The 15,857-nt window shown below is 44.2% G+C and overlaps 1 protein-coding gene across 1 annotated transcript in view; it reads left to right on the top strand.

Moving 5' to 3' along the window:
- TNR (tenascin R) overlaps nucleotides 1-15,857 on the top strand; it is a 426,026-nt gene that overhangs the window by 218,646 nt on the left and 191,523 nt on the right. The window contains exon 2 of the mRNA XM_007165361.2: nucleotides 3,945-4,043. The gene's annotated coding sequence lies outside the window, so the exon portion shown is untranslated. The remainder of the gene's footprint in view (nucleotides 1-3,944; nucleotides 4,044-15,857) is intronic.

Below are 15,857 nucleotides of genomic sequence, written 5' to 3'. Positions count from 1 at the left end.
GTGAGGTCATGCATATTCTATCACAGGGGCCAGTACGTTAGGTTCACTATGAGCTTCTCTAACAGAGCAAGTGTGGTCACGACTTCAGGAAGATCAGCACGCACTGGCTTGAATTCAATGTGGCCATGGCTCAGCCCACAGTTTGAAACCTTTTTTTTTTTTTTTTAAAGCGATAGTTAAATGGAAAAGAGCACAGGACTAGAACATAGGAGCCCTGCCTTCTAGTTCTAATTCTCCAAATAACTCTATGTGTTTGGTGCATGCCTCCATAAGTGAACCCTGTTACAACTACCAGCTCCGGGTCTCTCCCTGTTGTGGGCAGGACCTCCTCAAGGGCAGAGGCTGTGTCCTCTTCTTGTATCTCCAGTGCCTGGTGCAGGCCCAGGCATTCAGAAGGCTCTTAATAAATAGTTGCTGCCAATGACCAAAACACCAAATCAGCATGTCTGTCCCTATTCACACATGTATACATGTGGTTATATGCACATGAAGGAAAGCACAAAAGTCTACATTCCATGCTGTTAGCCTGGGGGTTGAAGGTAATATGGACAGTGTGGGAAGGAGAGGAGGTGGAGAGAGGCAAAGAACTGAGAAAAAAGATAAGGGGACTTCACTAAAAAAGCCTAGATGTAAACTATGATCTTCTTGTAAAAGTACACGTATGTGTGCATAAATAAATTAGGGGGAAAATGACGATGTTCTTATGTTAAGTCAAAACAAGTTGCAGAGTATTTCAGTTTACAAACTATAAACAAAAGCATCCCATATGTCTGTATGTATACGCATAATTGGGTTTAAATAAGCACAAGGGAGGATGTATATTGTGGGTGTTGCGAGGCATCGCCCAACTGAGACACTCAACCCCCCAGCTGCTGGCTGCTGACGGCTCGCAGCTGAGTTCCTCTCCAGGCATCACCCTCAGCCAAAAGGAGCTGCTTTGCCCAAGGTTGTTCCTGACCTCTCCCTGGGGGCAGCCCACCTCCAAAGACGGGTGGGGCCCAAAGGCCTGTCCCTTCTCAATGCAGGACAGCTCCAGAGGTCCCTCCAGCCAATTCTGCTTCCGGTACGCCTCATAAGAGTTGCCTCAATAAGCCTGCAGAGTGCTTATCCTGTCTCAGCCTGTTTCCTGGGAACTGGACTGATGACAGTGTGAAAAGATACATGCTCGTCTATTAAAATGTTACATCAAGAAATAATGCCATTTGCAGCAACATGGATGGACTCGAGATTATCATACTAAGTGAAGTAAGTCAGACAGAGAAAGACAAACATCATATGATATCACTTATATGCGGAATCTAAAAAAAATGATACAGATGCCCTTATTTACAAAATAGAAACAGACTCACAGCCTTAGAAAACGAACTTCTGGTTACCAAAGGGGAAAAGGGAGGGGAGGGATAAATTGGAAATTTGGGATTAACAGATACACACTACTTATATAAAAAATAACAACAAAGACCTACTGTATAGCACAGGGAACTATACCAAGTAAAACCTATAATGGAAAAGAATCTGAAAAGATATATATATATATATATATATATATAAAAGAATCACTTTGCTGTACACCTGAAACATTGTAAATCAGCTCTACTTCAATGAAAAAAAATTTTTTTTCAACTCTATGGAAATATATATATATATTCTTATTTGAAAGTAGGTGTTTTTATTTATTTTTTATTTTTTTATTGGGGTATAGTTGCCTTACAATGTTGTGTTAGTTTCTACTGTACAGCAAAGTGAATCAGCTATATGTGTACATTTATCCCCCTTATTTTTTTTTCCCCCTTTTTTTTTTTTTGATTTCCCTCCCATTTAGGTCACTGCAGAGCACTGAGTAGAGTTCCTGGTGCTATACAGTAGGTTCTCATTAGTTATCTATTTTATACATAGTATCAATAGTGTATATATGTCAGTCTCCATCTCCCAATTCATCCCACTCCCCCCTTCCCCCTTGGTATCTGTACCTTTGTTCTCTATGTCTGTGTCTGTATTTCTGCTTTGCAATATAAAAAAAAAATTTTTTTTTAATGAAATAAAATGTTACATCAAGGGGCTGAGGCTAGGGGTAAATTATTAGCTTTTCCGATATACATCTTCATATGGATTCACTTATTACAATGAGCAATAATCACTTTCATAATTTCAAGAATATCAAATAAAGATATTTAAAATACAGTAAACAAATATATGTGAGTTGAACGAATGAATGGCCGCACCTATATCTAGTCAGAGAAATAATAATAAAATAGCGTGCTGAATTGAAGGTATCAGTGTTGAATGAGCTAAACTGAAGGGGATTTAGCCAATACTTTTGATGACTTTTGAGTTAGTTGGTTCAAAAGAGATTGGATTTTTCTAAGAATGAGGTCACCACCTCACAGATAGGATGAGAAGTAAAAGGGTCAATGGGTGTAAGTAAAAAGGAGAGGGAGTTTTAATTCCATGGAAGGAGAGATTTTCTAATATCAGAGCTCTCTGCCAGTAAAATAGGCTGCAAATTTGGGGCAGCCGCTGTCCAAATTACACTGTCCTAAGGATCTGCAGTGCTTCTGTTTGGTGAGCAGCCAGATTAGAATCAGAGGAGGAAAGTACCCGGTATTCATGTCACCTCCAACACTTCCCCACCCTGGGCACTGACAACACCTTGACGACCACTCTTCTTCCCAATGACATAGCCTCACAATCCTTCCCAGCCCCACTCTCCAGACAGCCACCGCACTGCTGATATTCTGGAGTCTTCTCCAGAGATGAAACCTATCTGCCCTTCCAGAGCTAAAGGATCTTTCCTCCAATTCTAAGGCTCCACGGGGTCCTCCAGGGAAGGTTAATTCCTTCAGGAACAGCTTAGATGAGCAAGCCTACACCTTAGCCGGAAGTCTGCTCCTTCCACCCTCAGTGCCGCTTGATTTTTAAGTAGCCTCTTTAGGCGCCTATAAATGAGATCCCTGAAGCTCAGGGTTCCCTTGGAGAAGGCTCAGAAAGGTTTGTGGGAAGCAAGCCCTTGAAGGCATAATTATCCTGCTAGGGACTGTGGGATGATCCGTGGGAATTGTGTAGGGGGGCAGGGAGTGGCTTGTCCAAATTTTGCAGAGGGGGCCTCTTTATTTTCTTCATTTATTTTTTAATTTTTATTTTATTTTTTTGGCCACACCACACAGCTTGGGGGATCTTAGTTCCCTGACCAGGGATTGAACCCGGGGCCTCAGCAGTGAGAGCACAGAGTCCTAACCACTGGACCGTCAGGCAATTCCCCTGCCCTGTTGAAAGAGACTGACAAATTGCTGACACAGAAGCGCCCCACTTGCAAGAGAACTCACTGCTTCTGTAGGTGGTGGTTCGAACCTGAGAAAATGACTGTTATGCATTCACTTCCTTAAAGAATATTTATTGAACTTTTCTGTGCTGGCATTGTGCTTGGTACAGAGAATCTGCCCTTGAGGAGTTGACAGTCCAGAGTGAGAACAGCACAAATGAAGAAGCTTGCAATGAGTGGTAAGAAAGCACTGAGTGTCACGGACATGAAGAACATGAGAGGGGCTCGGGGTTAGGGGGGATGAGAGGCTTCCCGGAGGAAGTGTCAAGCATTTGTCATAATCGGATCATCTAAGCACGTAACCACAGCCACCTTCAAAGATCTCAGAAGGGATTTGCTACGTAAGACATATTTCTGGATTTACAATCCTCCTGTAGTATTTTTAGCTTAAATATTTGCCACTCCACTGCAAAGCTATGAGAATGAATGAAAGAAAACTAATGAAGTAAATAGATCTCTCTGGAGAGGAAAAAACAACAGTAAATAACAGTTTTCTTTAGGAATCCACATTTCACCTCCAAGTTTATCGAAATGGAGATGTGGCAATTGAGATGGAAAGGGAAACCAAGGTTCCTTATTCTGAAACCATAAACATAATTTCTTCCCTCCCTTGTTCCTGTTTCAGGTGGCCATATCATCGTGACTGCAGAGACCAGTTCTCTTTTGGTGTTAGGATAAAAGAACGTGCGGAAAAGAGAAAACATCGAAGACACCATCACTAAAGGTACCATTTTCTGTGAACCTTTTACCATCCATCATTGCAATGGTCAGTCTCAGGCTTTCACTTGTGACCGCATATTCCCAGGATTTGAGGTTCCTTGTCACTGTAACAACAGCCTGGGGGACAGTCTCTCTGCAATGAGGTGGTCAAGAACACTAGCTCCCCTGGGCTTCATGCTCAGAAAACGCTGGAGAAACTGGACATCAAGGTTTTGGCTTCTCATAAAACACTTTGGAAATGCATTTCATAACGTAGTTGGTCATAAAAGTGCGTTACTGCACTCAGCCCCTCCAAGGGGCTAGACTTGCTACCCAGCCCAACTGCGCTTGCTCTGAGCCTGCATGAATCAGTGCTAAACTATTAACCAGCCTGACTCTAAAATTTCTCGAGTTCCGAAAGCTCTAATAAAGTATTATGAAAGAATATCCATCTCTTTATCTCTATCCATAACTGTTTATATGGCCAGAGGAAAAAGCTGTCATTTTATTTCTTTTAATTTAGAAGTTTTCCTAATTCCTTTTTCATACCACATATATATACATATATCTAAAGAATTTTCAGGTTGAAATAATAACCTCTAAAAAATGGTCCATGGGAGAAGGCTCTGAGGATTCAGAGTTGACAGGCACAATGAATATTTTGCTTCTTTAATAACTTTTCTTGGCACTCAAACTTGATACACCGAATTGGGAACTTTTCAAACAGGTTGTGGCTCTTTTTTTTTTATTGTACAAAACAATGATAATATACGCACCAGCCTTCTCTATTTGTTCATAAAATTGCTAAAGTTTGTTCGGGAAAAACTCATTTCATTCCTCAGACTCATCATGTTTTCATTATCTATCATGGTACTCTATAGCAGTAAGACAAGTCTTTTATGAAGCCCCACATTTGAATTAACCCAGAATATCCTCAGCAACACCCTGCCTCACTTGGGGACACTTGACTACAAAGTACCCCAGGCCATTGAAAACACCTTTGAATGTACGTACAAACTCACGAGCCATCATTGCACTAAGTTGGCTATCGGCCATTCACACTTAAGAGTGAATTTGTTAATTTGGTGCTCCTAGGCTAACAGCTGGTTGAGATCAAGTTCTCTGCAACTGAGCAGAGTTGGAATAGGGTGGACCATCTGGACGGCAACTAGAGGTAACTATTAAGATGAAGACATTTTTACTTAACAGCTCTCTACTCAGAAACAGTATTTGTATAGTTAAAAGAACATTTGACAAACTATTTGCAATGAAAGCTTAAACTCTCCCACCCTCTCAAAGAAACTTGCTTAAATAAAAATAGTTGGTCTCTGAACTGACTTCTGAATAAGGTGAGTTCAATGGGATCTGGTGTGCTATCATCCTCTAGATTGATGCTGAATAAATATTTAAAGAATATTGGTTTAAATGTGAGACAAATTATGAGCTTGGCAAGAAAGCCACATATTTTCATTTAGTCCTGACATCTGATGATGATATCTGATGGAGGGTTTAGAAGGATGAAAGACCCAGGACCCCACCAGCCTGAATGAGACTCCACGGGGGATCTGAGAAGGCTGTGTGCAGAAGATGGATGGTGGGAGAGGGATGGAGACCGGCATCACATCATATCTGGAGGCAGCCTTACTGCAGCAATGAGGACCCTGCCCCCGTCCCTCCTACAGAATCAATCTGCAGGCCGAATCAGAGAATGCTCAGGAAAATCAAGGATGAGACTGAAGTTTAAAGCAGGGCCTGGGGATGATCCCTATGATCGTGTGATTTATAATAAGAAATATATATTTGGTCTTCATGCTGTTTCTGGCACAGAGCTCCTAAAACTCTTGAAATTTCCTAAGCAACAGAGTGAAATAGGTGTTTTGTGGTTGAAATAAACCCCTTTCAAGCACAGCTGAGTTTGTTAAATGAGGTGATTTTGGGAAATCTCCTAAGGATGGGGGCTGGTTGCCAGGGGAACCGATCATATGATTAGAGAGTTGGAACTTTCAGTCCCACCCCTACCTGACCTCTGGGGAGGGGAGAGGAGTTGGAGATTGATTTCAATCACCAATGGTCAATGATTCAATCAATCATGCCTATGTAATGAAGCCTCCATAAGAGCCCAAAAAGGGGTTCTGAGAGCTTCTGGTTGGTGAACTAGAAGGCTTCCACGTGCTACCATGCCGGGCCCCAAATTCCACAGGGACAGAAGTTCCTTTGAAAAGCCTTGTTTGGGAGCTCCCCTGTGCATCTCTTCATATGGCTGTTGATTCATATCCTTTAATATCCTTCATAATAAACCAGTAATCTTGTGAGTCAAGTGGTTTCCCAAGTTTTGTGAGTCACTCTAGCAAATTAATAGAACTGGAGGAGGGTGTTGTGGGAACCTCCAATTTGCAGCCAGTGGGTCAGAAGCACAGGTGACGACCTGGATTTGTGATTGGCATCTGAAGTGTAGGGTAGTCTTGTGGGACTGCACCCTCAAACTGTGGAATCTGATGCTCTCCGGGTAGATAGTGTCGGAACTGAGTTGAATGGTAGGACTCCCATCTGGTGTCAAAGAATTGCTTGGTGTGTGTGTGGGGGGAACCCACACATCCGAATTGGTGTCAGAATTAGAATTGTAATCCTAAACCACTTTAGAGCCATATACGCGCAGGGTTAAGCTCCATTTCAGTGTCGGTCTGACCCAAGTTCCCGGGTCCAGGAAGAGTCAAGCCACGGCTGGATATGAGAGGCTTACCTTGAAGCCAGCTAAAAACTGCAGGTAGGTCCAGGCAGGGGTGGTGGATCCTGCTGGCCCTCCTGAGGGTGGGACTTCTCAGAAGTCTATAGGATGCAGTATCCAGATGACCACCAGCTGCTCTGTTGATTAGATCTCAAAGCACAGAGGCCAGTCTTTCTCTGCCAAGCCTTGTCACATGTGTACGATTGACATCACGGGAGAGCGTGGTTTGTCCAGATCAGCCCCCTCCCCTGTTCTTACAAAGAGCTGTTCACCAGCACGGTTTGGTGTTGGAACTGCAGAAGTTATCAAACAGGAAAGCCAGCAGGTCACCTCCTGGCTCTTTGGCCGTTGGAACACAGATGCCTTCACCAGGCTGGTGTGAACTGTCTTACTCAGCCTGCAGCTGCCCTACCTTCATTCCCCATGCATTTGAAAGCAGCTTACTTTAAAAGCTGATTAGATGAGCCCTTAATAACATTAGAATTTAAACGGCCCCAGATAGGCTTTCAGCTTCTTGCCAAATTGAGATAAATGTGATATTTGGGGAGCTGAGCTCCCAGCTTCATGACGAGCTCTGGGCCGCAGACAGGTTTTGAAGAACTACCTTCTCCCATGTTTTTCTGCAGCCTGACACTAGGTTTCTGTGCATCTATAAGATCTCTTTCATCTCTAAAGGTCTAGGATTCTGTGTGCAGATGTGTCTCCGTGATTATGCATTTTCGAGGGAAGGTAAGTTAGGGGCAGGGCACAGAATTATAAGGACAGAATTATAATCTATGAGTGATAATCTACGGGAAAACTCTGTACTCCTGCACTCTGGGATAACTTTCAGTTCCAGGCAACAAACCTTTATTGAGCAACTACTATTTGGCCATTTAATTCAATATTGATGTTTTTAATACCTGATTTTTGCTGAGACTAATATAAAATGGTCAAAAGTATGAATGTTCCATCTTGGTGCATCTGTTCAGCTCCCTCTCTACCTCTCATAGGTGGGTTCAGTGCTGGGAAGGATATGACCACCTTCCAATTTAACACTCTTCCATAAGTTTTAGAAAAAGTTAAAAACAGAATGGGAGGGGATGGAGTGGGAAACCAACCCAAGATGAACAGGAACAGATGGTTCTGTGTCGAGATAAATGTATTCTTACAAACAAATAAACAACAATTGAGCTGTCTTCTCTCCCCCATCTTTCCCCAACCAAACCAGACCACTGGGTGTCCTTAGAATAAAAGTTGGAGGCTCTTAAAATCATGGCTTGCCCTTTTGATGGAGGTGGTCATCGCAGGAGTGCCCCTGAATGTAAGCTTCCTTTTGGAACGCTCACCAAATATAGCTGCTCTTACAGTCTTTCAGAAGAAGCCAAACCTTGAGCTTAAACCTTGCATTTGCATTCCAGTGGGGAAAGATCATCTGCCATGTTTTCTGGAAGTGAAGCTAAGAATTCCAAAGAGTCAGCTAGGAGTGAACGGGAGAACCTGAGCCTGGACACAGCTGTGGGTTCACCCACTTCTCCTGCTCTGGCCCTAAGAGTCCCAAACTCACCCAGCCTTCAGGGGCCTTTGAGGGAGTTTCAGGAGGAAAATACGGGTAATCCGTTTAAACTCTGGTTTGAGCGGATTCGAACAGAAACTACAGTTAGAACATGAATGGCTGCTCTAGCTGCCTCATAAAAACAGAGATGAAGAGGAGAAGCAATGTAGGGCTCCAGACTGGCAGGGTGTGAGTGACTCTCCCAAACCTCGGATCGGCCTCGGCCAGGACAGAGCGCACCTGTCCTGTTCTGCACAGAGGGGGAGGGGAAAGAGGAGCGTCAGAGGGGTCTCCGCAGAGCCTCCATGCTGAGCCCTGCCCCAGAGCAAGTTAAGCACCCCATTCAATGGTGATAAACTTTTATAAAGAGCATAGTATCTAAGAGGGCACTGCTCATGAAAGTGTTTTGAATATTTGTGTTTTCTCACAACATCTTGCAGTTTACAAGGGGAAAAATGTACCGGTATTGGGTGCGTCCGCTAGCAGTTTACCCTCCAGCTCACCTCTCCCTTTGCTAAGCCTGGGACCATATAAAAACAGCATTGCTTACTTTTGCTCCTCTCCTTCCCAAAAGGCCTCCTCATCCTCCCTGACTTGCTTTGTCCTGTCTCTCTAGACAGAAAGGTTCCTGCTCCTTGCCAAGGCTAACTCTTCCGTGGAGCCCTTAGTCTCCTCTCCACCACCTCCTCCAGAGGCTTCAATTAGCCATTGCCCCTTTTCTCGCTATTTCCTCCAACTTTCTATGAGTTCTTCCCCTTCTGCTTATAAACAAGACTTGGTCTCCAGTCTAACCAGCAAACACACAGAGGCAGCTTTCCCTTGACTTCCTATCTTTTTCTTTTATCCCAAACTCTGTGAAAGAATGTTCTACATTCACTTCTTTCCACATTGTGACTCTTTAACCCCACGGAAAATGGTGCATCCTACCCACCCACGCGACAAATTCAACTGAATTCAGCAAACGAGCATGGAGCACATACTATGTGCCACGCCCAGTCTGGATCCTGACCACAAGGAGGACACAGTCTTACAAGGCAGGCAAGCATGCTTATCCCCTCCTCAAATTACAAAGCGTGTGAAAGTGGGGTGACGGTGCCATGTACCGTAGTCGGGCAGGATGGGGATGATCAGCCCTATCTTGGGGGTGGGGGGCGGTAAAGAACGTGTCATAGGAGCTCTCTAGACAAATGAGGAGCCCAGGAAGGGAGCAGAGAAAGGGAGAGAAGTGGGGGACAGTCCCGGTAGAAGGACTACTGTGGGCAAGGCCACTGAGGCAGTGCGACAGGTAGACAGCACTATGTACACGACAGCCAGACGAGCCCTGTGTTGAGGTTACAGAGCATGACAGATATTTAGTCTTCAATGTGAGATCCTGAGAAACATTAACTCTTTCTTGCAGACAATGCAGGGGTCAAAGCCAGGGAGTGACGTAGTAATCAGATTGCCGTTTATAAAGGTCACTGGAAGCAGCAATTAAAGCAGGGAAATCAGATATAAAGCTGCTCTCATCATCCAGATAAGAGGGAGAGAGGCCTGAACTCAAAGAGTGGCCCTGGGGTTGGAGAAGAGGAGACGTTAGCCCAACCTCCTCCATCCTCTACAAATCCCGTTTGGATTCACCCAAACAGATGTCGTTCCTGCTTGAAACCCTCAGGGCGTCTACTGTGCTTTTCTTATTGTCCTCACTCAACTTGTGCCCTATAGTCATCTGTGTATTTCTCTGATTTTCCTTATCAAATTGTGTCTTTGTCTCCTCTTCCTCAAATTACACTACCTTGCTCAGAATAAGTGCTGAAGAAAAGGTTATTTAGTTTAATTGAATTTTTAAGAGCTTCAAACCACGAATAATTGAGGAATCAGCCATGTATAAGTGCTCATCATTTTCATAATTGTGTAAACAAGCTGATAATTTTTTTTCCTTTTTTCCCATTATTTTTAGTATCCCAGAATGCCTTGCTATCTTCTTAGTTCTCCAGATTTTAGGGAAATAGTAAACAAGTGTTCTCTAACACACACATGTGGCAGAGGCACTGCTCGGCTCTCACCTCCCCAGGCAAGGGAAGCGGTTGAAAGGAGGGAAGAGGTGATTGCATTGATTGACTATGAAAGCCATGTACAAATATTGAGAAATACACTGTCTGAAGAGACAGAGAATTACAGAGCACACTGCATGATGGGACTTGCACAGAATCCCGAAGGTCAATGAGCAGATACGAATTGATTAAGCTAAGTACTTACTGAAATTGCTTTCCAACATACTGATGAGAATTGATCCTAAGCAGGACCCATATTTATAGTGAAAACGCTTATGTAAAGTTACCCTTTGGTATGTCATCAAAGCACATCTAAATGGTTTGGCTTTTCCCCCAAATGAAAGTATCAACAGTACTGTTAACAGATTTGTAAGAAGTTAACCAGCACTTACATAAAAAATTTTTTACATAAAAAATTGAATTTTTATGTGTGGATCCAATTGGCCCCAAAACAGCTTTTATTGCGGCAGTTTTTTATAACCTAGAGGTTAGCTCCTCTCTTTTGCCCTCTCGTGCCAAACCAAAGGATTCGGACAGGCCGGGAGTCAGTCCTATCTAGCGCAGTATCCAGGTGGTCACTCTTGAAAACAATCCCTAGCTCCTGGGAAACTAGGAGTCAGAAATCTCCTAAACCGGGATGCATCCAACATGCTTACACAGTGGTGAGAGCACCACCAGTCTGGGGCACTTAGGCAGTGGGGAAGAACAGGGAAAATGGAATGCGGTGGCTAAAAGGACAGGCAAGGCAGATAAGGAAAAAATAAGAGAAAGGAGCAGCAGACCCAGTTAGGGAGCCTTTATTGAGTAATTTCTGTGTGTCAAGTATAAAAATATGTGCAAGGGCCACACAAAAGCACCTATCATGGTTCCCACTCTCAAGGAGCTTAGGATCTAGTCAAGAGGACAATTCTCAACCCAGAAAACCAGTGAAATACCAATGCACCACAATATACGAAGTACTAAATCCTACACCCTGGCATTGGCTGTGTTAGTTGCTAAGAACCAAGACAGAGTGAGTGTCACAGGGCTCAGGGAAGTGGAGATGGCCAAAGAAGACCTCATTCGAGCTAAGCCTTAAAAGCAAAGGGGGTACAAAGTCAGGAGGGCAAAATGAGTGTGACTCCTCGGACTATGGAAAAAAGTCAGACTAAGAGAAGAGGAAGAAAGAGAACAGGAGAAGGAAAAGTTGCTGATGATGGTGATGGCAGAGCGGCTACCACAGCTGCCTCACATCCCCCCGGGCACCTGTGCCAACCTTTGGATTGTCTTGGCCAAAGACCAACAATTTAGAGGCAGACAATATTTCTGTAGTCCCAGACGTCTCTGTAGAATTGGACTAGCGCCAGCCAATTTTTGTTGTCTCTGTAATCGCAAAGCGAGGCATCTTTTTCCTCCTGTTTGCGCGAGAGGTATGCTGTTTACACTGAAAGCCTCACACACTTCAGACTGATCCTTGACAACTGAATTCTCATATTACTAACAACTGGGTGTAAAGAACCCACAGAAACTTCACAACAGATGAGATGGCTTCATTAGCTGAAGCTTCCAGTAGCCTCTGAGAAATGGAGAGCTTGGTAAATTATGTATAATTTATTGGATGCATTTCAAGTGGGTTTTACAGAGACAGCAGGAATTGCCCACAAAATATATTTTGATTGGCATGGTGAAATCTCCTTGCCCTGAAAATTACTCCCCGACCCTGCCTTCACCCCCTCTCAAATTTTAAGAAAATAAAATAAAAAATAAGACACCAAGTTCTGCTATGTGTCTGAAATTCTACCATTTGAGATATAGTCTTATTAAGGCGTTGCCTTTCCCAAATTTCCCTTCTGAAAGGCAGGTGTCCCCAGAGAGACCCATTTACCCACCCTAGAATCCCCATTATTTTATTAGATCATCTTCTGTCTAAAGGCCACTGGAGGAGGCAAATGCAGAGAAGAGGAGAAGAAATGATGGTGGGAGAAGAGGGAAAAATTATTTTAGAGCATGGGGCCGTGCTAGGTAAGGCAGGATTGAGGTGGGTATCCCATGCAAGTGGCGGGTGGTCTGGCTAGTTAACAAGCAGAAGGAGGGGTAGAGAATCAAGCCAGAAAGAGAGACAGAGAGAAAATCATGATGGAGCAAAGCCAGAATCAAACTTTGTCTCCTTCGTAGTGTGGCCTGGAGCAGCCCTGGCTGGTTGGAGAGCTCCCACGTTAAAGTTGGGCATATTCAGGTTCCACCTGCGAACCCTCAGCATTGCTTAAGAGATCAAAGAGGAGAGAGAAGGGAGGACAAGACTAGCAGGGCAGGCCTGCTAGTTTACACAACCGCTCACAGAAGTACTATATCTGAGGTAGTGTGTTGTCATGCCTAATTTAAAAATGAAATTTAGTTTGTAAGCTGGAACTGTTGCTGCAGCCATGTCTGTTCATCCCGAACTTGCTTCATGCACGACAAATGCCTTGTACAAGCAAGAGCAGCTGCACTAAAGCCAAAGACTAGCAGCTTGGGAGGCCGTGCAGGTGGCGGCTGAACCTACGTGTGTGCAGCTAAGTCCAGTCCAGCCACAGCAAAACCACAGCAAGTCTTTCATTAGGCGCAGAGAAGAAAATGCCTAGAGATCACCCAGAATGCAGAGCAACTGTGGCCATGGGCCAAGGGAGTGCCATGCTCCCCAGCTGAGTCAGCAGACTACAGTGAGGCTGGGAAATGACTGACAAACCGTGATGCTGAAACTCTGTGAGAACTCTGATAATCTGGTACCAGAAACACAGACCCATCAAATGTTGTCTAGGACTTTAGAGATTATTCTAGTCCAACCCTCCTTCTTCTGGCCAGAAGAACATGGAGCCCTGAGAAGAGTTAAGATTTGCATAGTGCTTTCTATCTGCTAAGTGCTGTTTTGATTACTTTAGAGGCATTCACTCATTTACTCCTCCCAACAACCAGTAATAATAGGTATTGTTATTATCTCCATTCTATAGATAAGGAAATGGAGGTACAGAGAAGCTAAATAATTTGGCCAAGGTTCAAACAACTTAGTAAGTGGCAGAGTGGGCGTTTGGACCCAGGCAGTTTGAATCCAGAGTTCCTCCACATACGCACCACCCTGAAGGATGCGCGTGAGATCATACAGCGAGACACCGGGAAGGAAAAGCTGCCCTTTGTCATCCGAACCCTGGCACATTCGGGCGAGAGTGTAAGTATCACTTGTGCAATGACGGATGACTGCCAGGCAGAGGTTACACAGACTTGGTAATTCCTTGTGGAGGCCGAGGGCTGTTCTGGAAGGGAAGCAGGGCATCGTGGTGGAGTGGCCTATCTCTCCTTAATCAAGGAGAGGTAATGGAGTTGTAATGAAGCTACTGCCATTGAAGCCATGATAATTATTGAGATAATGGCCCAGAAATGGACGAGTAGATGTAGCTCTCCTCGAAGAGGAGGAGCTTGAGGTAATGAAATCATAAAGAGTGTATTGATGAGGTCTTGATAGTGATCAATGCGACAGCAGTAGACCGCGAGTATAAAGATAAAGGAAGAGCCATTCGATCAACCACGCTTTCTGAATGCTAGCTTTAACCAGCTGCTATGTGCTCTGGAAAGGAAATGAGGTCTAGTCCACCATGAGCTTACCATCTAATGGAAAAAACAGGGCAATGGTAAGCAACTTGCCTCCCCCAAACACACACACTGGAATATTAGAAATGCAATATGCATCGCTGGTTATATTAATAGGGCCTTGAACTGTTTTGAAGAAGAAACTGGTAGTTAGGATGCTTGCAGTCAGAGAGGCAACTGTAACACAGGGCTGAGCAGATGAGAGGTTGGTGCCTTTTTCAGAGGAGGATTATTACTGTTTGGCAGTTACTGAAAGAGAAATGAGGATGGAGCAGTGAGTTGTAGATAAAAGTAACAAAGGCAATAGGGAAATCACCATGGAAAGGAGCAGAACTTCTGTGATTAACATTATCATGGGTGATTTGATGGAGGAAAAGAAGGGGCTTCTAACATTAGTGGAGATGTTGGAGTACATGTCTAGTGTGTAATAGGGACGCCTGTAGCTTTTTCAAAGGTGGCCAGGGTCTTGCATTGCAGAAGGGTGGAGAAAGACATGGAAATTGTTATGGGGACAGTTATGATTGTAACGGAGGTAATAATAAAGATAATGGACCTGTAATTGAAAAGCTGGTGGCTGTAAAGGAGAAGGCGAGGGCAACTGAAATGTAGAGGGGGTGATAAGGGAGGTAATGGTGGTAATGGAATTATAATGTAGATGATGCTAAAAGGTAATGGAGTTATAATGAGGTGATGACTACAGAGTTGGGGGGGGGGGGAAAGGATGATTATCTTAATGGAAGCAAGAGGGACTGTGTAAAACCAGTGAGAATTGTATGCAGAGCATTCATCACGACAGCTGGAGCTGTGGGTGACCAGGAAAGTAATGAACAGCTACACCCCAAGTTCTCATTACAGTAGGAGTTCTAATGGACCCTGGACTAAGATAATGACGTTAATGGAAAAGACAATGACCGCCACGAAAATCAGGAGCCTGGTGGTGGTATTTAAAGATACCACCCCACGATCTATATAGTGGGAGAGACCAGAGGAGGAATGGGGGTGGGATTGAGGGTGGCCCAGTATGGACATATGTACCTGTATGTCCCAGGACTGAGGTACCTGAGGGCTGTTCACTAGACACGTCCCTGGGGGTTATTTGGCTTTAGTGCAGCTGCTCTTGCTTGTAAAAGGCATTTGTCGTGCATGAAGCAAGTTCGGGATGAACAGACATGGCTGCAGCAACAGTTCCAGCTTACAATCTAAATTTCGTTTTTAAATTAGGCGTGACAACACACTACTTCAGATATAGTACTTCTGTGAGCAGTTGTGTAAACAAAATGTCTGAGAAATGCATGAGTTTGCAGCAGAAGTGAATGTATACAGAGAATTATTTATTTCTTTTTTATATTTTTCACCATGAATGCCCTTTCCAAGTGGAGAAGTGAGAACTTAATCCTCTGGGCTCACTGTTTAACTTCTGAGACCTTTCAGTGGGAAGACAGTCTGGGGCAGCTTGTGCTGGTGTTCTGGCAAGGCAGGCTCTGACGTGGGCTCTGCAAAGGAACCTGGGCACTGCCATTCACAAAGGCCCCTGATGCTGCTGATATTTCTGCATCAAGCAGCCTAGAGATGTACACAGAGCATACACTGTATACCTGAAAACAGATGGTCCCAGATGTACATCGGGGATCCGGGGACATGGGCAAGATGTAGAGCCCATGAGGGGAGCACAGACAGCCACATAGACTCATTGTCTGTACAAGGAGACCTCTAGGAAACACAGGTGTGCTCTGCCTTTGGTACCTAAATGCCACCTCTCAGATCCACTACATCCAAACCACTCATAAATCTTTTACAAAAATGCAGACTCACAGGTTCCACCTCATGGAGAATCTAATTCTGTTGGCTAGGGACAGGGCCTGTGGATCTGCATTTTAAAACTCCCCTGGAAATGTTCTCATGTGGTCCAGTGTGGGTACCACTGTCTAAGTGTCAGCCTGTGGCCCT

The sequence above is a fragment of the Balaenoptera acutorostrata genome, chromosome 1 (assembly GCF_949987535.1).
Source record: "Balaenoptera acutorostrata chromosome 1, mBalAcu1.1, whole genome shotgun sequence".
Lineage (NCBI taxonomy): Eukaryota > Metazoa > Chordata > Mammalia > Artiodactyla > Balaenopteridae > Balaenoptera > Balaenoptera acutorostrata.
The sequence above is the reverse complement of the archived record's forward strand: the minus strand, read 5'-3'. Positions and strand labels throughout refer to the sequence as shown.